This window comes from Nycticebus coucang, chromosome X, assembly GCF_027406575.1.
Source record: "Nycticebus coucang isolate mNycCou1 chromosome X, mNycCou1.pri, whole genome shotgun sequence".
Lineage (NCBI taxonomy): Eukaryota > Metazoa > Chordata > Mammalia > Primates > Lorisidae > Nycticebus > Nycticebus coucang.
The window spans coordinates 123,781,280-123,806,836 of NC_069804.1; the positions used below are offsets into that span (position 1 = coordinate 123,781,280).

A 25,557-nucleotide genomic window follows, 5' to 3' on the forward strand; every position below is an offset into this window, starting at 1 on the left:
CTAGAAACATTTTGCCTGAGCAAGAAATATAAAAAGGCTCTCCAACTCTTGAGTTAAAGTATCGTACTCTGCAATGAAATGCTTGAGTTCTTCAACACTCCTCTCACCTATTTCATGTAAATTCTTCCTCGGCGCAAACTGTATAGACTTTTCTAATGAAGGATCTTTTTCAATCAGCATTTTCAGTACCCTCCAGAAAGTTTCACAGTCTTGTCGGTAAGCCTGTTCAGTCTTTTTGGCTTTTAATGCTATTGCTTTAGAGCGATGGGTTAGCTCATCTTCATAGAACTCTATGCCATATGCTGCATTTGCCTCAGGTTCTTCTGCCTGGTAAATGAACGACGGTGCTGTGGATCCCGCTTCATACTCGTAAATTTCAGGCGAGTTACTTTCATCTGACTTCTCTCGCTTTTCCGCAGCCCACTTTCCTGCAGCCTCAGCAAGTTCTTTTTGCGTTAGCCTACGAGGTTTGGCTAACACCTTGGATGACGAAACTGCTTAATAAAACCAGAGTGAAGTATCTCTTGATGTTTTCAAAGATCATACAGGCCTCTCCTTATCTGTTTCTGGCTTTCTTTCATGCTGCCCTTTGTAGGAGACATCAACATGCCTGGACTTTCTACGCTGAGGCTGATGGAAAGACTGACTGGTTATCTTGAAAGGAGAGATTTCACAGTTAATCGTCCTTCCGACCACATTTCATCTCTTCTATAAGCTATGAGTCCAGGCCGCCCATAAGCCATGACTCCTGGCCGCCCAGCGACTCCTCGGCTGCTGCCCATGGCTATCCCAGGCAACAGGCGCTTCCAGTGCACACGATGACCTCACAAAGCAGCCGGTTTCAGGAAGCGATTTTTATTTTGAGACAGAGTCTCATTATGTCTCCCTGGCTAGAGTGCGTGGCGTCACAGCTCACAATAACCTCAAACTCTTGGGCTTCAGTGATTCTCTTGCCTCAGCCTCTCAAGTAGGTGGGACTCCAGGCCCCCGCCACAATGCTCAGTTGTAATCCGGTTTGACTCGAACTCGCCAGCTCTGCTGTTTGTGGCTGGCACCTTAGCTGCTGAGCTACAGGCGCCAAGCCAGTACTTGTGGTTTTTAAAATCATTATTGAGGCATGAGAGTTTGCGCCCCCCGCCCCCCCCCAAATTAGACCTGTTTAGCATCATTAGTCTCACAGCTGCAGGTGCCCACCACAATGCCCGCCTATATTTTTGTTGCACTTGTTTAGCTGGCCTGGGCTGGGTTGGAACCTGCCACCTCGGTGTACCTGGCTGGTGCTGTAAACACTGTGCTACCAGTGGTTTTAGTTGTCATTGTTTTTTAGTAGGCCTGGGCCGGGTTTGAACCCACCTGCCTCGGTGCTTGTGGCCCGTACCCTAACCATTGAGCTATGGGTGCCAAGCCTAGTAATGGTTTTTGAGCTTCAACTTTTTCATTTTTATGTAGTCCAAATCTATTGATTTTCCATGTATGATTTATTCTATTGATTTTTTGTTTAAAAATTCCATTCTTAGTCAGTAGAGTTTTTTTGTTATTTTTAATTAACCTGGCTTATAATTTTGAAGGCAATGGATTTATTCTACATGACTGCAAATATAGCTATAACTGCAATTTGTTCATTTTAAATATTTTATAGACAGTTTTTGAACTCTTGGTTATAAAAGTAGGAGCAGCTGTAATTCCTTTTAAACAGGACCGTGTTTGGAAAAAGCAACTCTTAAGAAGTCTTTTGAAAAAAGACTTGAAATGTTGACATTTTATTGCAGTGAACAAACGTGTTGATTGAATGTTCCACATTACTCGTTTCATATTGTGTAAGAGTGCTATAACACAAGGCAACACGGCACTCAGACTGAAGGATCCTCCAGCATTTTTACTTTGAGTATTATCTGATTATAGCCTTATTTCAGAAGAGCTCAAAAGCATTTTTTAAAGGGTGGTCACTGGACGCCTGGCATCGTAATCACCTGGAATACCTGTTAAAATGTAGACTTCCTAGCTCCCTCTCCAAACATACCAAATCAGATAATTTGGGATTGAAATCACAGAATCCAAATTTTAAAAAGCACCCCAGATGATTTTGGTGTGCCCTCAAATTTGAGAATCTTTGGGCTAGAGAGGAACAGCCATGGAGGCGAAGGACAAAAAGCAAGCAAGAATGAGGACTTGAGGTCAAAGATAGATCTGAAACTGGTATATCAGTCTCACTTTGTTGTCCTCAGTTGAAGGCCATGGCATCACAGCTCATGACAACCTCAAACTCCTGGACTCAAGGAATCCTCTTGTGTCAGCCTTCCAAGCAGCTGGGTCTACAGGGGCCCACCACAACATCCAGCTAATTTTAGAGACAGGGTCTTGCTCTTGCTCAGTCTGGTCTCAGAGTCCTCAGGTCAGGCAGTCCACCCACCTCTCAGAGTGCTAGTTTGTGAGCCACTCTGGCCTGCCTATTTTTGTGATCCTGAATACAATGTATATGAACTATACATAGTTTTTGAAATCTGGAAAATGGAGATAAAAATGTTTACTTGAATAGCTGAGGATTAAATAAGGTATAATAATAAAAGAACCTGGTACAATGGCTGCAAGTAAATAATACATAGTAAGTGCCCAGTATTCTTTTTTTTTTTTCTTTTGTGACCAAGTCTCACTCTGTCACCTGGGCTAGAGCACAGCTGCCTGAGCATAGTGCACTGCAGTTTTCAACTCTTGGGCTCAAGTGATCCTCTTACCTCAGTCTCCCAGAGTAGATGGGACTATAGGTGAGTGCCACAGGCCCAGCTAATTTTTTTTATTTTCTGTAGAGATGGAGTCTTGCTATGTTACCTGGGTTAGTCTGGAACTGCTGGCCTCAAGGAATTCTCCTGACTCAACCTCCTGAAGGGTTGGGATTACAGGTTTGAGGCACTATGGTTGGTCCTAGTATTCTTTTAAATAGATTAACTGAATTTTAGGGACCCAACATGGTGTCTCATGCCTATAATCCTAGCACTTTGGGAGGTCTAGACAGGAGGATGACTAGAAGTCCGGAGTTCAAGATCAGCCTGGGCAAAAGCTAGACCTCCATCTCTACTAAACAATAGAAAAAATTAGCTGAGCAAGGTGGTGCCCACCTGTAGTCCCAGCTACTTGATAGGCTGAGGTATGAGGAATGCCTGAGCACACGAGTTTGGGGTTGCAGTGAGCTATGATGATGACATTTTTTCCCAATATTTCCAACTTGATTTTCTAGTATAGTGCCTAACTCCTCACTTTAGCCCTATTCTGTGGGATCCTCAATTATTCTTCACAAGTGTTAGCCTTATTTACTTGATTTGTCTCTTCATTTTCATTATCTTTCATATTCTCTCCCTCCTTCCTACCTTTATTTTTAAACAAGTGACCTTCTTTTGATCTGGAATCTAGGACCACTTCTCTTTAGATTAAAAATTCTCTCCTGAGTTTGAGGTTGCTGTGAACTATAATGACACAACTGCTCTCATGCCTGGGCAACAGAGCAAGACCCTGTCTCAAAAAATAAGAAAAATTTCTTTTCTTAGCCTCCTAAATACTCAATATATTCCCATAGACGTCTACTCAGAGGAATCTCTGTGAACTTGGCAACCATTTTTTTGTGTATGACCCCTTCCTATTTTTTTTTCTTTTTTTAGAGACAGAGTCTCACTACATCACACTTGGTAGAGTGCTGTGGCATCACAGTTCACAGCAACCACAAACTCTTGGGTTTAAGTGATTCTCTTGTCTCAGCCTCCCATGTAGCTGGGACTACAGGCACCACCACAACATCCAGCTATTTTTTTTTTTTCCTTGAGACAGAGCCTCAAGCTGTCATCCTGTGTAGAGTACTCTGGCATCACAGCTCAAAGCAATCTCCAACTCTTGGGCTCAAGAGATTCTCCTGCGTCCACCTCCCAAGTAGCTGTGACTACAGGTGCCCACCACAATGGCCAGCTATTTTATTTTATTTTATTTTTTTGGTTGTAGCCATCATTGTTGTTTGGCAGGCCCTGGCTGGATTCGAACCAGCCAGCTCAGGTGTATGTGGCTGGCACCTTAGCCGCTTGAGCCACATCCAGCTATTTTTTTTTTTTTTTTTTTTTTATAATTGTTGTTTAGCTGGCCCAGGTTGAGTTCGAACCTGCCAGCCCCGGTGTATGTGGCCGGTGCCATAATCACTGTGCTACAAGATCCAAACCCCCTTCCTAATTTTTCTTATTACACATCAATTTTCCTACTGTTGCATATGACATTTTTTTCACATCTCTGCTGCCCTCAACCTACAGTAATATTTCTAGCCCTCCAGTGTTCATCATCTTCTTCTGGCCACATTCAAATCATTCTACAGATATGCAAAAGTCAATGACCTAGGAATCCAATTAATGATAGATGATGTTCCAACCAGGCTGCAGTTTTCACCACTTGACCTCAAGAGTATGATAAGAGACTTAGTTTTAAGGCTTTGGAATACACTGCACTTACAGTCATTATTCACTTCTTACTCCTGTTATTTAATTTTATTTTATTTAATTAAACCTCTCAATTTATCCATAGGGGCCCAAGAAATTTTTCAAGTTGTGGAGTGTTATTTACTTTTTAGAATTTGTCAGTGGGGAAAATGCCAAAACCTTTTTCCTCTTTCTCTCTGGTTCCAAGTAGTCCTGGATAACAGAATTCCAAAGCCTTTCTTTTCAGTTAATGAAAGGAAAAAGGTTCCTTTCTGAGCTATTTTCTTGGAAGCCCCACACATTTGGATGTGCTCTGATCATGCTATAGATAATAAAAAAATGAAAACAGTTCATTTACAATGATTTATTCACAAAGTATTTATCAAGAACCTATTATGTACAACATAAAGTTCTGGATGAGCAGATTAAGATGACTAACTAGATGACTCTATTCGCATGGGGTTTCTGGTTGAATAGGGGAAATAAGCCACGCACACAAACAACAGCATAAAGGTATAAATGGCCTGCAAGTGGTACAGATAAAACAGAATGTATCTTAAAAGAACAGAGAGATTCCTCCAGGCTGAAAATCTCTGTCATTAGTTTCCTCCAGTGACTGACCAAATAGTATGTCAGTTTCATGGCCTCAGCCATGAGATATTAAAATGTTTCAACTTAATATGAGGAAGAAATGTGATTCAATTGTCTTAACAAAGACTGTAGTGTCATTGGATGAGGCAGCCTGTGGGCACCAAAAGGCCTTGACAACTGCAGCGCTGTGCAAAGCCTTCTTTCTTTCTCTCAAGTTGTAGAAATAAAAGTCCTCAAAAATATTCAAGTGGAGAATTTCCAATTTTGTCCTTTAATAAATGGTTTGTTGGCATCGAATAGAATGAAAATAATAATAGGTCTCTTGCCACCAAAGCATAATGACCCTTGTGGCCTTTCTCCTCACTCTGTACCCTGTACTTTAGATGGTAAGCAGCAATTTGAGTGGCAATATTGAAAACGATGTTAACCCTCTGTTGCCCAGCAGGTCTGAAGCACATACACAGTCTACTTTGTGCTCCCTGCACCAAGACTAATAGCAAAGTGGTATTCCTTATTTTTTCCCCTACCCCCAAGCTCACGGAAACAGAAAGTCTGGTATTAAAAAATACAGGGCCCCACTAAGAAGGTAACAGACCCATGGATAGCTAGAAAACTTACCAGCCTGAAACTTACTCTTACATTGATATTAATGCTGGGTAAGAATTTGGAATCAAAATCTGTAAATAAAATTACCACCATCCTAAACCTTCTGAAAAGTAATGGAACAGTTAGGTTTCAATTTATTTTTTCACCATCAAAGAAAAAACCATGATTTTTTTTTTCTGTTCATAGCAATGTAAAAACTTTTTGTTCCTTAAAGAATGCTAAATTATGAAAATGAACTCTAAATTTTAAATGGCACAGATGTGATGGTGTAACACCTTATTAGGGTTGTCAGGTTTAGCAAATAAAATAACAGGATGCCCAGTTAAATTTGAGATAAACAATAAATAATTTTTAATATAAGTATGCCCCATGCAATATCGAGCAACCCTAACCTTAGAGCAGCAGTTCTGAACCTGTGGGTTGCGACCCACAGGAACTGTATTAAAGGGTCTTGGCATTAGGAAGGTTGAGAACAATGCCTTTGAGAGTATTGCTTGATTATATAGTATTCCAGTGGGCTGGCTAATTTTAAGGAGGCAGATTTGCTTTTAGTTCTCAGGTTTTCATCTTTTCCCAGTTCTGGCTGTCTCTATATCATGTAGAATTTCTAGCAATGAATGGAAAGATTTTCTGTGAAGAAATCTATTTATTTCATGAATGAATTATTTGAAAGTTCTGCACTACTCTGCAAAAAAAAAAAGTGAACAAAAAGTCTCTTTCTGGTCCCCTTTTTGTGCTGTCCTAATTGGTCTTCATTTTGTGATCTGGGTTGAATCATATGGATAAGTGCCTTAACTGTAAGTGCCTAAACCCTGTTCTGAGTAGAAAGACTCAGCCAGGATGGGGTAGAGGTTGGGGTCTGGCGGGCAGGAGACAAAGCAATGGAAACCTAGTAGAACCTCCATAGCTGACCACCTCCTTAAGTTGACCTTATTTTCATAGACTGGATATGCACCACATGTACATATCAGTAGAGTAGGCCTAGTTCCTTATCTTGACCACATCTGTATATTGACCAGTTTGTTACATTCTCTTGGATGGTCAGCTAACAGAACTTCGACTGTATTTAATATGAGAACATCATATGTTGTATCCATATATTAATCTAAAATAAAATGAATAAAATGAGAACCTGGGGAGCATCCAAAATGGATATGTAGATGGATATCTCAAGTATACTGATTTGAACTTTACCAATTATATGAATGTTTTAAATTATCACATATACTCTGAAACTGTATACATGTATTATACTACATATAGCAATTTAAAAATGAGTATGTCCTCGTGTGGACTTTTTGTAATTACAGAATGTCACTTCCTCACAGATATCTCTCTAATTCTGTACCTGTTCTGATCATTTCAATGAACATTTTCACACTTCCATCAGAGGGTTCAAAAGAGCATGAAAAGTTGATGATTCTGCATTTAGTTCTTACCAATTTTAGAAGGAGAAATGCATTTTCTTTACATTTGAATGCCCTGATATCTGCTTTCCTGATCACTTAATTACTGCTTATCTCAGAAGGAGATTAGTTCCCTTCATTCCAGGCTATCCCTAAAGGTAGATTCTAAGTATGACAAATAGTACAAATGAGCATCACATAGGCTATTCTCTAGATTTACAATTTTTGGAGGGGAATCATATTATGCAAACTAAACCTTGTCAGGAATATTATAGATTTTTCATAGTTGCTTTATTGTGTCATAAGAAAATCATTGTATGAAACCCTGAGACAGCTTCTTATTAAAGTTTTACCTCTATTATGACAGATGTCCATGATGAAGAAGTAAATTTAGAAATCATTTAAAAATTTATAGCTTCTCAAATATTTCTCATGAATTCTCCAACCTTTTAAATTAAAAAATATGATTTATCCCAGGCATGGTGGCTCAGGCCTGTAATCCTAGCACTCTGGCAGGTCAAGGCAGGTGGATTGTTTGAGCTTAGAATTCGAGATCAGCCTGAGCAAGAGTGAGACTCTAGTCTCTACTAAAAATAGAAAAACTACCCAGGCGTAGTGGTACACTATAGTCCCAGCTACTCAAGAGGCTGAGGCAAGGCAATTGCTCAAGTCCAAGAGTTTGAGGTTGCTGTGAGCTATGACGCTACCACACTTTACACAGGGCCATAGAGTGACACTCTGTCTCAAAAATAAATAAATAACTGCTCACTTTGGCAGCACATATACTAAAATTGGAACGATACAGAGAAGATTAGCATGGCCCTTGCTCAAAGATGACACACAAATTTGTAAAGCGTTCCATATTTTTCCATGAAAATAAATAAGTAAATAAAAATAAATAAATAATATGATTTTATAAACTTCTTGTGGTGGTAGAATCACCAATGTTTGTATGCTTGGTCAAACACTAAATGTTTTGTGTACTATTATTTATTTGACACTTACACAGACCCAATGAATTATATAATGATACTAGTTTTTTTTACTGTAGGTACATATTGATGTTCAGAGAAGTTAAGTGATTTGCAGAAGGACTTGCAGCAACAGTGTCTGAGCTGCACCTAGAAATGAGTGAGAGCTCTATTTAAATCTGCCATCTTGGGAATCTTCTTAATAGGAAAACATTGGTGTCCTTCTGTTTATTATGATTATTCAATCTTTTGTTCAGCCCCCCAAACCTACAAAAGTACAGAAATACATCATGTGTAGTATCTCAGGACACTAGAAGTTGAACAGAACTTGATAAATTTGACAAAAGGCATCCTTAACATCATATTAATGGTAACAAAGTAAAATAAGTGAATGCTTTGCTCTCGAGAAGAGGAACCAGAGAAGGTTTGTTCTCACCAATTCCTTTCAACATTGTACTAGAAGTTCTAGTCAGTGTAATAAGGCAAGAAATAAAAAGTATCCTAATTGGTATGAAAGAATTGAGACCATCTTTATTCACACACAACATGTTCGTCTATACAGAAGATCTATGGAATGCAAAGAAATTAACAAACATAATAAGTGAGTTTATCCAGGTTGTGGGATACATGATGAAAATGGAAAACATCAATACTCTTTCTATATACTGGCATCTAACAAATGGAAATTTTAATTAAAGAAAACAGTACCATTTATAATAGCATAAAAAATGGAAAATCACCTAAAAGGTAGGACTAAATCCAATTGAGGCAAAGCTTCAGGGCTCACACCTATACGCCCAGCATTTGGGGATCCCAAGGCAAGAGGATCACTTGAGGCTCGGAGTTCAAGACCAGTCTGGGCAACATAACAAAACCCTGTCTGTACAAAAAAATTAAAAATTAGCTAGGTATGGAGGTACGGGCTTGTAATCTCAGGTTCTTTGGAGGCTAAGGTGGGAGGATCACATGAGCCCAGAGTTCATGGTTACAGTGAGCTATGATTAGGCCATTGCAGTCCAGCATAGGCAACAGAGTGGGGAAAACATAAAAACTGGGTGGCCCCTGTGGCTCAGTGAGTAGGGCACCGGCCCCACATACTGAGGGTGGTGGGTTCAAACCCAGGCCCTGCCAAACTGCAACAAAAAAATAGCCAGGCGTTGTGGTAGGCACCTGTATTTCTAGCTACTCAGGAGGCTGAATCAAGAGAATTGTCTAAGTCCAAGAGCTGAAGGTTGCTGTGAGCCATGACGCCACAGCACTCTACCATGGGTGATAAAGTGAGCCTCTGTCTCTAAAAAAACAAAAACAAAAACAAAACAAAACATAAAAACTTTATTAAAGATGTTCAAGACCCGTCTGGGTGCAGTGGTTCATGCCTATAATCCTAGCACTCTGGTAGGCCAAGGCGGGTAAATTGCTTGAACTCAGAAGTTCGAGACCAGCCTAAGGAAGAGCAAGACCCTGTCTCTACTAAAAATGTAAAAATTAGCTAGACAGGGTGGTGCACACCTGAAGTCTGAGATACTGGGGAGGCTGAGGCAAGAAGATTGTTGAAGCCCAAGAGTTTAAGGTTGTTGTGAGCTATGAAGCCACAGGACTCTATCTAGGGTGACAGAGTAAGGCTCTGTCTCAAAAAAAAAAAAAAAAGTTATACTGAAAGTGACAAAACACTACTGAGAGAAATTAAAGAAATTTGAAATACATGAAGAGAAACAGAGAAATTCTAAATATACAGTGTTCATTGGAAAACTCATATTTGGGCCAGGCGAGATGGCTCCCGCCTATAATCTGGCCTGTTTGCAAAAGCTGCTTCTGTGTTAGCAAAAGCCAATTAACCCTTACCAGACTCACTTCATGTACTTCATGTGGGGAGCTCTGTTACTCCACAGAAAAGAATAGGTGATGTGCTACACAATTATTCTTTCTTTTCTTTAACTATTCACACATAGCATTAATTTGGTTTATCTACCCATATCAAGTAATAAAGTTTTGTTTATATTTACTTTATGTTGACTGCTAAATAATTTCATATTTATATACAGAGAAGGAAACTATCTTACCTACATTCTGAGAATTCAAAAACTTTTGGACGGGCTAGGCGCAGTGGCTCAATTCTTAATCCTAACACTCTGGGAGCCTGAGATGGGTGGATTTCCTGAACTCAGGAGTTTGAGACCAGCCTGAAGCAGAGTGAGATCCCATCTTTAAAAAGTAGCTGAGTGTTGTGGTGCGTCCTTGTAGTCCCAGCTACTTGGGAGGCTGAGGGAAGGAAATTGCTTGAGCCCAAGATTTTGAGGTTGCTGTGAGCTGTGCTGCCACAGCACTCTACCAATGCAACAAAGAGAGACTCTGTCTCAAAAAACAAAGCAACACAAATCAAAAAAACTTTTGGACAGGCCAGGTGTGGTGCCTTATACTTGTAATCTTAGCATTCTGGGAGGACAAGGTGGGAGGATCTCTTGGGCTCTCAAGTTCCAGACCAGCCTGAGCAAGAGCAAGACTCCATCTCTACTAAAAAAGTAGAAAAATTAGCTGGGCATCATGGCAGGCTCCTCTAGGCCGAGCTACTAGAGGCTGAGGCGGGAGGATTGCTTAAACCCAGGAGTTTGAGATTACTATAATCTATCATGATGCCATGGCACCCTAGCCAGGGGCAACAGAGTGAGCCTCTGTCTCAAAAACAAGCAAATCTTTTGGACAGTTAAAACTTCAAGAAATATGAAATGTCTTGCTTCAGTGGCATATTTCTAGTGAGTCTGAATATTTCACTAAAGTTGATAGTCTTGAATGTGTCAAGGTCTCTTCAGAGTTTTTCAGTGGGTAACATTCTTTTTTATATATATTATTTACATTTTTTACAGTAGCACATTTAAAGAATGGACAATGTTGCCTCTGCATTCTAATTTGACAATGAGCCTTAACCTTGTACCACTTCATTCCGTTAAGAGAGAAAAAAAAAATACTTACTGGCAAAGTAAATGGCTCATAAAGTAATCTGAGTGATGGAAAAAGAACAGCTCCCGGCATGAAATTAAAATATCTTTCACCAAGGATGAAGCAGAATTATAGAAGTACTCACTCCATCTGAGTAGCTGCTTTTTACAGTTGATGATCTTACATAAAATTCCCCTTGAGTGTCTCTGACTACTGGGGTTTGAGAGCCTGAAACATGATTGAATTTACAATCTGGGAAGTGACAAAGAGAGCCCTACGTTTGCTTCAGGCTTTGAGGAGAATGGGCATTCTATTACGCCTGCTCCATTGTTTGCCCTAAGTCTCCTGAATTTAAAAAATTAATTTACCATATAAACTTTTAGATATTTTTCTTTCAAATAAAACTTGTCTAAAGTATACTTGTTTTGTGATATCAACATGGTCCAGAAGATCCTAACAAGTAATCATGCAACCTACCACAAAAGAAGGTTATATATAGACTTAGGTTCTAATACCAGCTTTGTTGCATAATTACTGTGCAGCATAATTGGAAAAATCCATATTGACTTTTCTAATCAGGATTATTGTGAGGATTAAATGTAAATATACATAAAAAGTTCTTTGAAACCATTAAACATTATGGAAATAAGAGGTGTTTTCTCCAGGCAGCCGCCCACATGGAAGTTGTGAGTTTTCCATTTTCTGAAGTGTAGGCCATGAACCTAAATTATGGGATTACACATAAGTAATAGAGGTCAGCTTTGTGGTTGTTTATTAAATTGAAATTGTCTTAAATACATGTTCATGTAAAATATTTACAAATTAAAAGTCAACTTTATAATTTATATAATGATGATAATAGGTAACATTAATTAAGTACTTTGTTGTATATTGTTCCTGGTGCTAAGCAGTTTCTGTTTGTTATCTAATTCTACAGTTGAAATGACCTTGTAAGGTGAATGTTATCATTGCTACCATATTATAGAGAAGAAAAATATAAAAGCCAGGATTACAGATTGAGGCAATTTGACTCCTCTCTTAGCCATTATAATTTTATGCCTTCCAACACTCTGGAAAATCTGCTATCAACTTTTTATTTCTAGTGGAACATTGTTCAGAATAAATACAAGACATATACTGCAGAGAGGCTTCTGGAAACTATAGACTCTAGATAGTCAATTTCAAGACTTACTGAGTAATCTGGTTAAATGAAGGGTAAATGTTAGGATTCCAGAAATGCAGAACGTAATGGAGAAAAACCTACTTGATTTCTATAACGTGATATACTGGAGTTTGAGATAGTAAAAAAGTAGATACAAAGGGAGAAACATGTAGGTACAAGCACTTTAAACTAAAAATAAAGAGGGCTTTAAAAGTTTTCAGCCTGAGGAGTGTTTTGATTCCAGTCAACACAGTATTGTGGGAAATGCAATATAAACTTAGGGATGAGTAGGAGCTGATGGGAATTTTCTATGCGCTACCACCTCTATGCACTGGCATACAACTTGTCTATTACTCTATGTCTTCCACACCTCTGTGCCATTTGGTGATCATAGTATTCTTGTGAGGAAAACGGAATAAATTTTATGACATTTTATTTCTTAAATTTGTTTTCAACAAGTTAGTACATTGTATTTAATACAAAAACCAGTCCTTTTCTTCCTTTCAAAATATGACTTACCCCTGACAGAAGCTGTGTGATAACCTACTATACTCCTCTAAGAACAGATACGTTTTTCTTTTGAATCTCACTCTGTCACCCTGAGTAGGGTGCCTTGGCATCATCATAGCTCATAGCAACCTCAAACTCTTGGGCTCAAGAAATCCTCTTGCCTCACCCTTCCAAGTAGCTGGGACTACAGGCACCCACCACAATGCCCAGCTAGTTTTTCTACTTTGGATAGAATCAGTGTCTAGCTCTTGCTCAGGCTGGTCTTAAAGTCCTAAGATAAGCAATCTGCCCACCTTGAGCTCCCAGAGTGTTAGGATTACAGGCAGGAGCTACTGAGCCTGGCCAAGAATAGATGTTTGAATGATTCTGTTAATGAAGCGTCAATATTTAATTAAATATGCAATTCCCTTCCTAGTTAATAAGCTTGGTTTACGAGAAAAGGCAATTTTAGTTATTCATTTAATTAATTATATATTTTTTGAGACTGAGTCTCACTCTGTAGCTCTGGGTATAGTGCATGGCATCAGAGCTCACAACAACTTGAAACCCTTGGGCTCAGATGATGCTCTTGCCTAACCCTCCCAAGTAGATGGGACCATAGGCACCCACGACAATTCTCAGCTAGTTTTTCTGTTTTTAGTAGAGTTGGGGTCTTGTTCTTGCTCAGGCTGGTCTCAAACTCCTGAGCTCAAGCAATACAACTTCCTCAATCTCTCAGAGTGCTAGGATTACAGGTGTGAGCCATTTCACCCTGCCACCCCTTCCAAATTCAGTGCAGGAATTTGGAACAATAATTATTCTATTTCGAATCAAAGGCCTAGATGCAGAGAGTAGGATGTTGTTTGCCAGGGGCTGGCAGTGAGAGAACTGGCGATGTAATGTTGAAAGCACACCAAATTTCAGTTATGAAAGACAAGTAAGTTCTGGAGATCTACTAGACAGCCTAGTAGCACTTATAACTAGCAATACTGAATTGTGTATTAAAATTTGGCAAGTGGTAGGGGGAAGGGCAAGATGACCAACTGAGAGCAGCTTCCATGAAGGCTCCTGTCCAAAAGGAAAGGTAATGTCCAAAAACAGCCCAATTAAGCTGATAACTGGGAGCCCAGCCAAGAGAGAGATGATAACAGCAGGTCACCTCTGCTAAGGTCACCTGCGAGTGCAAGAAACCACGCTTCAGCTACAAAATTCATCTGGAAGGAGGAGTGTCCCTCCCCCAAGAAAGATGTGGTTTTTCTTTGCTTTTCTGTGTCCTTTCTTTTATCTCTTCGTTCCTGCAGGTTTTCTATGCACAAGTGGTGAATGTGGACCTCTTGCCTCACACCACAGGTGAGTGCTGTGGGAAGTGGGGACTACTTCCTCAGAGGGACCTTGCTGTGACTCTGAAAACTCTCTTGCAGGCAGAAATATTGAACTAAGAACTTCACTGCCATTCTGAACTTCCAGTACACCCTTCCCCCCTTACCCGATGAACCAGAAGCCTAACCCCTGCTGAGACTGAGGGAGGAGGTTCTTCAGCAGTGCTACCCCACCCGTCTGCCAGACCAAGTGCCCCCCCCAGCAAGAGACTCTAGAGACATGCTGAGACACCCCGAACAGAATTTCCACCAGCAGCCACACAGGCTCACACCCCACGACCCGTGACCAGCAGCCACCTGGACCTCCATATGAGCAGCGCCATGACCTGAAATATGCACCGGCTGGGCCTCTGCATGCCCTGACCAGGAACTCTGAGAGCTGGGCAACCCTGCGTCCTCCCTCCCATACCCTCCCTGATGCCACACCAGCCCTCTCGTCGGGCCAGGGACTCTGGTAGCTGTGCACCCTCCGGAAACTTCCCTGCCTCTGTGCAGAGACCTTCTCCTGGCAAGAGACTGCTAGAGCCTTGCGCTTTCTGTGCCAAAGTCACCAGGTGCCAGGCACTCCCAGAAATGTGTGCATCACCCTCCGCCCTGTGGCTGGACCCAGATGTGCCACACTCCACAGTTGCTCCCACAACCAGAACTCCCTGGATGGGGCAGCCCCTGAGGAGCTACACAGGGTCACTCCCTACAAAGATCCAGCAACAATAGAGTGATCCTGCTGGGGTCTAATCTTGGAGAGACATTTCCCCAACTCTGAGGACAGCCAGAGGCAATGGTAAAAAACAATCATGAGGCAAAATCAATGGAAAAACCCTGGCAATATCAATAATCAGAGTAGATCAACTCCCCCAAAGAACAATGGGGCAGACACAGTACAAGATCCTATGTAAAACAAATAGCTGAGATGTCAGAAATCAAATTCAGAATCTTGGTAGCAAATAAGATGGAATTAGAATCCCAAGCAGTAACCCAGACTATGTCTCAAGAATTCAATAAATTCAAAGATCAAATGACAAAAGATTTTGACGCATTGAGACAAGAAGTTGCAGCCTTCAAAGATCTGAGAAAAACAGTAGAATCCCTCAGTAACAGAATGTAGCAAGCATAAGAAGGGACTTCTGACATTGAAGACAAAGCTTTCGAACACTCCTAAACTCTGAAAAAGGAAAAGAAATGGAGGGCAAAAACAGACCGCTCTCTAAGAGACCTCTGGGATAATTCAAAGAAAGCCAATATTCGTCTTATGGGATTCCCAAAAGCAACGAAATGGCTTCACAAGGCACAGAATCTCTTCTCCATAAGATTATGAAAGAGAACTTTCCAGACATGCCAGATAGCAGACAGTTTCAGAACTCCAGCATGACTCAACCCGAATAAGACATCCCCCAGACACATCATAATCAATTTCACTGAAGTTAATATGAAGGAGAAAATTCTGAAAGCAGCCAGATGAAAGAAAACCATAACCTACAAAGGGAAGAATGTTAGAATAACTGCAGATCTCTCTGCTGAACCCTTTCAAGCTAGAAGAGGATGGTCATTGACTTTTAATCTCTTAAAACAAAATAACTTTCAACCCAGGATCCTGCACCAGCTAAACTGAGTTTCATTTATGATGGAGAAATTAAATACTTTAATGACATTCACATGTTGAAGAAATTTGCCATAACTAAATCAGCTCTCCAAGATATTCTCAGACCTATCCTCCAGGAAGACCAGCGTAATCCTCCACCACAAAAGTAAACCCACCCAGAAAATTTTGATCAAATTCCAACTTCCACAGTTGCAAAAGGATTAAAAATGTCCACCAGACTCTCAAAAGGCTTATCAATATTCTCAATTAATGTGAATCTTTTAAAGTGTCCTCTAAAGAGGCACAGGTTGGCTAACTGGATACAAAAACTCAAACCAGATATCTGCTGCATACAATAATCTCATCTTACCTTAAAAGACAAATATAGACTCAAGGTGAAGGGATGGTCATCTATACTCCAGGCAAATGGAAAGCAGAAAAAAGCAGGCATTGTAATCCCATTTACAGATACAATAGGCTTTAAACCAACCAAAATAAGGAAGGATAAGGATAGACACTTCATATTTGTTAAAGGTAATACTCAGTAAGATGAGATTTCAATTATTAATATTTATGCACCCAACCAAAATGCACCTCAATTTATAAGAGAAACTCTAACAGACATGAGCAAGTTGACTTCCTCCAGTTCCATAGTAGTTGGAGATTTTAACACCCCTCTAGCAGTGCTGGATAGATCCTCCAAAAAGAAGGTAAGCAAAGAAATTTTATATTTAAACTTAACCATTCAACATCTGGACTTAACAGACATCTACACAACATTTCATCCCAACAATACTGAGTACATATTCTTTTCATCAGCCCACGGAACATACTCCAAAATCGACTACAACCTAGGCCTCAAATCTAACCTCAGCAAATTTAAAAAAATAGAAATTATTCCTTGCATCTTCTCAGACCATCATGGAATAAAAGTTGAACTCAATAACAACAGGAATCTGCATTCCCATACAAAAACATGAAAGCCAAATAACCTTATGATGAAGGATAAATGGTTTATAGATGAGATTAAGAAGGAAATCACCAAATTTTTGGAACAAAACAGCAATGAAGACACGAATTATTAGAACCTCTGGGATACTGCAAAGGCAGTCCTAAGAGGGAAATTTATAGCACTGCAAGCCTTCCTCAGGAAAATTTAAAGAGAGGAAGTTAATAACTTAATGGGACATCTCAAGCAACTGGTGAAGGAAGAACATTCCAACCCCAAACCCAGCATTAAAAAAGAAATAACCAAAATCATAGCAGAATTAAATGAAATTGAAAACAAAAGAATTATACAACAGATCAATAAACCCCAAAGTTGGTTTTAAGAAAAGATCAATAAAATAGATAAACCTTTGGCCAGCCAAACCAGGAAAAAAAGAGTAAAATCTCACATGTTATGGGAGCAAGACATGATTGCAAGAGGGACTTTACCTAACAATTGCAATCAGTGTAACCTGGCTTATTGTACCCTCAATGAATCCCCAACAATAAAAAAAAAAAAAGAAAAGACAAAAAAATAAATAAATAAATAAAGAGTAAAATCTCTAATTTCAACAATTCAAAATGGTAAAGATGAAATAACAACAGTCTTCTCAGAAATTCAAAAAATTCTTAACGAATATTGCAAGAAATTTTACTCTCAGAAACAAGAAAATCTGAAGGAAATTTACCAATACTTGGAAGTACGCCACCTACCAAGACTTAGCCAGAATGAAGTGGAAATGTTAAACAGGCCTATATCAAGTTCGAAATAGCATCAACTATACAAAATCTACCTAAAAAGAAAAACCCAGGACCAGATGGCTTTACATCAGAATTCTACCAAGCCTTTAAAGAAGAACTAGTACCTATATTACTAAACCTCTTCCAAAATATAGAAAAAGAAGGAATACTACCCAACGCATTCTATGAAGCAAACATCACCATGATCCCTAAACCAGGGAAAGACCCAATAAGAAAAGAAAATTATAGACCAATATCACTATTGAATATTGATGCAAAAATACTCAATAAGATCCTAACAAACAGAATCCAACAACACATCAAAAAAATTATACACCATGACCAAGTGGGATTTATCCCACGGTTGAAGGCTGGTTCAATATATGTAAATCTATAAATGTAATTCAACACATAAACAAACTAAAAACTAAAGGTCATATGATTCTCTCAATTGATGCATAAAAAGCTTTTGATAATATCCAGCATCCCTTCATGATCAGAGCACTTAAGAAAATTGGTGAGATCACACCTGTGGTGCATCTTACAGGGGTATTTGCGAAAGTTGGTAAATGTAGAATGTAAATGTTTTGGCACGGTAACTGAGATAACGCCGGAAAGGCTATGTTAACCACTGTGATAAAAATGTGTCAAATGGTTTATGAAGCGAGTGTATGATGCCCCATGATCATATCAATGTATACAGTTATGATTTAATAAAAAAAAATAAAAAAATAAAAAGAAGAAAGTGACACCATTATTGGCATAAGGTCAAGGGGACAAGTTCTCTTTTCTCTTTTTCTTGTGTTAGTTAAATAAATTGCCCTTAACGAAAAAAAAAAAAAAAAAGAAAAGAAAATTGGTATAGAAGGGACATTTCTTAAACTCATAGAGGCCATCAAGAGCAAACCCACAGCCAATATTGTATTGAATGGAGTTAAATTAAAATTATTTCCACTTAGATCAGGAACCAGGCAAGGTTGCCCATTGTTTTCATTGCTCTTTAACATTGTAATGGAAGTTTCAGCCATTGCAGTTAGGAAAGTAAAGGAGATCAAGGGTATACACATAGGGTCAGAAGAGATCAAAATTTCACTCTTCACAGATGATATGATCGTATATCTGGAAAACACTAGGGATTCTACTACAAAACTTTTATTTATTTTTATTATTTTTTATTAAATCATAGCTGTGTACATTAATGTGATCGTGGGGCACCATACACTGGTTTCATAGACCGTTTGACACATTTTCATCACACTGGTTAATATAGCCTTCCTGGCATTTTCTTATTTATTGTGCTAAGACATTTACTTTCCACATTTACTAAGTTTCACATATACCCTTGTAAGATGCACCGCAGGTGTAATCCCACCAATCCCCCTCCCTCTGTCCGCCTCCACCCTCCCTCCCTTTCCTTTCCCCCTTCCCCCTATTCTTAGGTTGTAACTGAGTTATAGTTTTCATTTGAAAGCCATAAATTAGTTTCATAGTAGGGCTGAGTACATTGGATACTTTTTCTTCCATTCTTGAGGTACTTTATTAAGAAGAATATGTTCCAGCTCCATCTATGTAAACATGAAAGAGGTAAAGTCTCCATCTTTTTTAAGGCTGCATAATATTCCACGGTGTACATATACCACAATTTATTAATCCATTCGTGGATCGATGGGCACTTGGGCTTCTTCCATGACTTAGCAATTATGAATTGGGCTGCAATAAACATTCTGGTTCAAATATCTTTGTTATGATATGATTTTTGGTCTTCTGGGTATATGCCCAGTAGAGGGATTACAGGATTGAATGGCAGATCTATTTTTAGATCTCTAAGTGTTCTCCAAACATCTTTCCAAAAGGAATACATTAATTTGCATTCTCACCAGCAGTGTAGAAGTGTTCCCTTTTCTCCACATCCACACCAACATCTCTGGTCTTGGGATTTTGTGATATAGGCTAATCCTACTGGAGTTAGATGTTATCCCAAAGTAGTTTTGATTTGCATTTCTCTGATGATTGAAGACGATGAGCATTTTTTCTTATGTCTGTAGGATGTGAGTCTGTCTTCTTCAGAGAAGTTTCTCTTCAAGTCCCTTGCCCAGCCTGCGATGGGATCACTTGTTCTTTTCTTGCTTATACGTTTGAGTTCTCTGTGGATTCTGGTTATTAAACCTTTGTTGGAGACGTAACCTGCAAATATCTTCTCCCATTCTGAGGGCTGTTTGCTTACTTTACTTACTGTTTTCTTGGCTGTGCAGAAGCTTTTTAGTTTGATCACGTCCCAGTAGTGTATTTTTGAAGCTGCTTCAATTGCCCTGGGGGTCCTCCTCATAAAATACTCGCCCAGACCAATTTTTTCAAGGGTTTTCCCTGAACTCTCTTCTAGTATTTTTATAGTTTCATGTCTTAAGTTTAAATCTTTAATCCAGTGAGAGTCTATCTTAGTTAATGGTGAAAGGTTTGGGTCCAGTTTCAGTCTTCTGCCGGTCTCCAGCCAGTTCACCCAGCACCATTTGTTAAATAGGGAATCTTTTCCCCACTGAATGTTTTTAATTGTGTTGCGTGACCAGAGACACGAACGAACAGAAGCTTTGCCATGGGTGTAAACTCGCTCGTGTAAGTATTAAGTCAAGAAACAGACTATACACCGTGGGATTGCATATAGCAAAAATCTTTATTCCAAGTTTTGGTTTTATACTCTTCCAGTGACCTACACACTTAATCTATTGTCTATTAGTTTCATCATCATCTTATCTTCTTTTTACATATCCGAAATTTAACTTGAAAGGAAATATTTATCATATCAATGCAATCATCTGTGTAGTAAATCTCTTCTTCTAAACAGTGACTAATTTCCGAGCAGATCACAGAGACGAAAGTAGCCATAGGGGAATTAAATATCTTCAAGCATTCACTCAGTTTACTCAGTATGAAGTAATGATTGTGTCCTTCCTTCAGGGCAGAGTACCTATAGACCTCTGATAATATGTTGTTAACATATGTCAACCCTCTGGCCCATACCTCTGAGGAAGGGCGGCATGTCCTTGGATCTCAGGCTTCATGGGGTGTACAGCTTCAGGGAAAAGGTCTAAGGAATTTACAACTCCAAAAAAGCCTAACCCTGCGAGTACCCCAGGGGGGTCCAGGTCTCTTAAGCCTCTGGAAGAAAAGCAAGTCATTTTAAACTCACACTGAATTTACTTTGTGTGCTTGATGTAGGATATGTTTATTTCTAAATATTATCCTACAAATTGGCTTGTCAAAGATTAAATAATGATAAGTAGCTGGGTTCATCTCTTGGTTCTCTATTCTGTTCCAGACATCTACTTCTCTGTTTTTGTGCCAGTACCATGTTGTTTTGATCACTATCGATTTGTAGTATGATCTGAGGTATGGTAGCGTGATTCCTCCTGGTTTGTTTTTATTTCTGAGTAACGTCTTGGCTATTCGAGGTTTTTTCTGATTCCATATAAAATGAAGTATTGTTTTTTCAATATCTTTAAAAGTATGACAGTGGAGCTTTAATAGGGATTACATTAAAATTACATATTGCTTTGGGTAGTATGGACTTTTTAACAATGTTGATTCTTCCCAGCCATGAGCATGGTATGTTTTTTTATTTGTTAACATTTTCAGCTATTTCTTTTCTTAGAGTTTCATAGTTCTCATTATAGAGATCTTTCATGTCCTTTGTTAGATAAACTCCCAAGTATTTCATCTTCTTTGGCACTACTGTGAATGGGATAGAGTCCTTAACTGTTTTTCCAGCTTTCACATGAAGACTATAACCCATCTATAGCACAAGAATGTGGGTAAAGGGCCAAGCGGGGGGAAGGCAGGGGGAAGGTTGGGGTGGAGGGAGGTAATGGGAGGGACAGCACCTATGGTGCATCTTAGAATGGGTACAGGCAAAACTTAACTAAATGCAAAATACAAATGTCTACTTACAATAACTAAGAAAATGCCATAAAGGCTATGTTGAACAGTTTGATGAGAATGTTTCAGACTGTATATGAATCCAGCACATTTGTACCCCTTGATTACACTAATGTACACAGCTATGATTTAGCAATAATATATATCCATCCATCCATCCATATATATCTTTTCATTAGAATTTTTTCTACATGTAGAGCATCTTAATCCATACTCACCTTTTTTTTGCCCCCTAAAATGATGGTCAATTAATTTTTCAAGCTTTGAAAAAGCAGTCTTGAAGAATAGCTTTCTGTGCCTACTCATGTTCTGTACTCTTCCAAGTATGTAATCATTTGGTCACAGGAGTGTAATTTAGAGACTAGAGATCATTCCACTTAAATATTAGTAGACTGTTTGCATTTCATAGTGAATGATACCATGTGAAAATGTGAAAATTCTGAGTTGTGATTTTATTGACTTTTGCTTGGTTTTCTTAGGGTTTGTAACTTTTATGTGTTAAAGTACTATTGTCATAAACTGAATGCTTTAGGATCATACAGAATGTTTGAGAATAAGTCTCATTCAGTAACAATGTAGAGCACTTAAATCTCTGAAATACACCTCAGAATTAAAAGCCTTTTTCTCCAAGATTCAGCATCTTCTATTAATCCTGAAACTCCTGAGCCTTTCATGGATTGGGAGACTTAAACAATATTATTTAATAAAACTAAAAGAAGGGGTAATTTGGATGGAGATTAGGGATACCTTAAAGTTGAGATTTCTGGCCTAAAAAGAAAAAATTTAGACTTTGATTTTTCGGTAGGCTCAGTAGTGAGGTGGAGTTGTGTTTTTTTCATAGGCCCATACTCTACACCACAAGAAAGGTGATTGATAACATGCCCGTGATAACACTATGTATACATTATTTCCTTTTTAATCTCTGTAGTTAAGTGAATTCTTTGTTCTGCCCTTTAGAGGTCCTTAGCCTGTCAGAAGTTTTCTTAAAAGAAACAAAGCAGTAGGTAGTATGCCCAACTTAGAGCAGCACCTGTGGCTCAGTGAGTAGGGCGCCGGCCCCATATGCCAGAGGTCGCAGGTTCAAACCCAGCCCCAGCCAAAAACTGCAAGAAAAAAAAAAAAAAAGGTAGTATGCCCAACTCATTGGCCCCTGCCAAGAAGTCTGTGTAAATAGTCCTTCATGAGTGACCCATCAAAATCACGGGTTAGTTGAGAATCTAAGTGGAACAATTAGGATGTTCCATTTGTTTCCTGATCACTTCAGCAGCCCAGTGGCATTGAGCCAAAATACACAGTTATGTGGCATTACTTAGTGAGGAAACCTTAAAAAACGTTTGTTATTGCTACCCAATTTCGTATCCCTCCCATCCTCTTTTCATTTTCTACTCTCTTCTCCCTCAAATTCTGGTGTTATTTTTAGTGGCCCCCTACTGATAATATCTAAAGAGCTACATAAAAATTATATGAAAAATGGAAATAACAGTATGAATAATTTTAACAGATCTCATAACAGGTGTCTTAAAGTATGTACTGTGTTGTCCAGAGATCTAAAAACTAATTGAGGGCAACAATTATTTTGTAAAATTTCCTAAATGAGACTACCTTGAATCTATATTTTTGCCAGTTAGATGTTAACTTACCTAACCTTAAGGCAAGCTAAGTCCCACTTATCAACTATAGTATTCTTCCTTAATGGCAGTGATTTTTGTTATCCATTTTGGATAAACTAAGAAAGTACTGATTATGTTTTCACTCTTTCCCCACCAATGCTTTTCGTTTCTTCAAGTATTCTAGCCCCAGGATTCATTATCTTTAGTGAAGCTGTCACAAGTTTAAAAATAAAACTTAAACCACCAAAGGTAAATGAGTTGTTCACTTTGTTGAAATTCATTAAGTTAGATAAGTCTTACTAACAGATGAATTGAAATGTAGGTTCAACAGATAATTTCTTCCTCTCCCTATCCCCGAAATTACATTTAGCATTGAAAGCTGTTTATAGCTTGACATCAGCATTATTCCGGTAGGCTTGTCAGTGTTAAACTATTTAGAGTTTTTTTTTTTTAACTCTTTAAAGTGTAATTTTAAAATAGATAATTCTGTTGTGTATCAGAATGTCTATTTTACAAAATGTTCTTGATTAAAGAGATTTTTTTGTAAATGATCCATTGTTTTTGAATATGTCCAATAGCTGTGATAAAACTTTCATTGTCTTACCATAAAGCCACAGATGCCGCGCCCCCCCCCTTTTTTTTTGAAACAGAGTCTCACTTTGTCACCCTCAAGCGCTTTGGCATCATAACTCACAGCAACCTCAAATTCCTGGGCTAAAATGATCCTCTTTCCTCAGGCTACTGAGTAACTTGGACTGCAGGTGCCCACCACTATGCCCAGTTTGTTTTTTTATTTTTAGTGGAGAAGGGTCTTGCTCTTGCTCATGTTGGTCTTGAACTCCTGAGATCAAACAATCCACCTGCCTTGGCCTCCCATAGTGCTGGGATTACAGGTGTGAGCCACTGTGCCAGGCCTAGCAACCTTAAACTCTTGAGCTCAAGCAATCCTCTTGCTTCAGCCTTCCAAGGAGCAGGGGCTATAGGTGCCCACCTCAACATCTGGCTATCTTTAGAGATGGGGGTCTTGCTCCTGCTCAAGCTGGTCTCAAACTCCTGAGCTCCGACAATCTACCCACCTTGGCCTCCCAGAGTGCCAGGATTACAGGCTTAAGCCACTGCACCCAGCCTCTCCAGGAGTTTAAAAAAGCATTTAGCTGAGCTAGATGTTTTCATGAGTGGTCTACAAAACTGTATCTTGCTTTAAAAAAGTAGCACATTGCTGGCAAGGCCTAGTGGCTCATGCCTATCATCCTAGCACTGTGAGAGGCCAAGGTGGGGGGATTGCTTGAGCTCAGGTATTCGAGACCAGCCTGATCAACAGTGAAATCTCATCTCTAAAAGAAGTAGGTGGGTGTTGTAGTGGGTGCCTATAGTCCCAGCTATTTGGGAAGCTGAGGCAAGAGGATTGCATGAGCCCAAGAGTTTGAGGTTGCTGTGAGCTATGATGCACAGCGTTCTTTCCCAGGGTGACAGAGTGAGACTCTTGTCTCAAAAAAAAAAAAAAGATTCAGTGCTATAGAATCTAACCTGTGTACTTGTGCCCTCTTATATATTTAACCCTAAACCCCTAGGGCCAAATATAATTACTCCTTGTGACAAAAATACAGAATATTACCCTACCTGGAGATAATCAAAGTAGGAATACCTGGTTTGAAATTTTAATTCTGTCATTTACTATATGATCTTGATACTTTTACTTTAACCAATTGAGCATCGGTCTCTTTACCAATAAAATGAATACGATAATAGCAGCTTTACACAATTGTTGTGAAGCACACAGTGGTTATTTAGCAAATGCCTGATAAAATGAACTGCTCAATGAACTTCACTTCCTTCTCCCTAGCCCTTTTTGCTGACCATGTCATCATAATAGAGAACCTCATTATGAACCTAAGTGATATTTACTCTAAACATTATGCACAACTGGTTGCGTACATCTGGATGTTTTATACGGCAAAAGCATTGAGAAACCTCCTGGGAAATAAATCATCCAAAATTAAAAGAGTGTCATATAACTTGGCTCAAGGGCAGTTGGAGCTGTGTAAGAAGGAGCTTGGCTAGATTATAAGTCCACCAGTATGTCTGTCACAGATACCATCTGGCCCAGATCCCTTGAACCCATGCTGAAATCTTACAGCAAAGGCTCTCTAATAAAAGAACAAGTGAAAATGAAAAGAACTTTTTTCCACCATGCCAGCAGCCTCAGTGCCAACAGCTTTAGCAGCATCCTGGGAGTTTGCACCACTAGCTCTTCCAGCATTGGAAGACAGCATCTTCCTTATTGGGCTGGCACTGACAATATGTGTGTGGACAGTGCAGGCCACCAGTTGTACCTTAGGAAGGCACCAGTAGAGGTCTGGCTTTTGATGGCTGTTGACCATGACAATACACATTTCTGGGGCAAGCTCTAGAGATAGAGAAGAGAAATGGGTACCTGACTCCAGAGAACTTGTGAAATACCTTTGTAACAGAGGCAAAGGCCTGAAAAAGAGCAAAAATGTTTTATGAGCTGTCTCTTTAAAACCCCCTCACCCTTTTGGGGAATTAAAACCTGCATTGTTGCAGGCTAGTAATCAGTCGTGCAGGGAGTGTTGTTTTTTATGCCACAGGAGATGGCTGAACATAATTGTCAGAGGTCATGGAAAGGTCATTAGAATGTCTTCACTGGGGATACTACAGTTAAACAGCAATAGTCTGAAGCTGAAAACTCCCTTCATAAGCTCTGTA

The 25,557-nt window shown here is 39.2% G+C and overlaps 1 non-coding gene and 1 pseudogene across 1 annotated transcript; one reads left to right on the forward strand and one right to left on the reverse strand.

Moving 5' to 3' along the window:
- Nucleotides 1-25,211, reverse strand: LOC128576987 (periphilin-1-like; annotated as a pseudogene).
- LOC128578688 (U6 spliceosomal RNA) lies at nt 7,810-7,916 on the forward strand. The gene has a single exon (XR_008377828.1). It is a non-coding gene; the product is annotated as a U6 spliceosomal RNA (small nuclear RNA).
- Nucleotides 25,212-25,557: the final 346 nt, after the last annotated feature.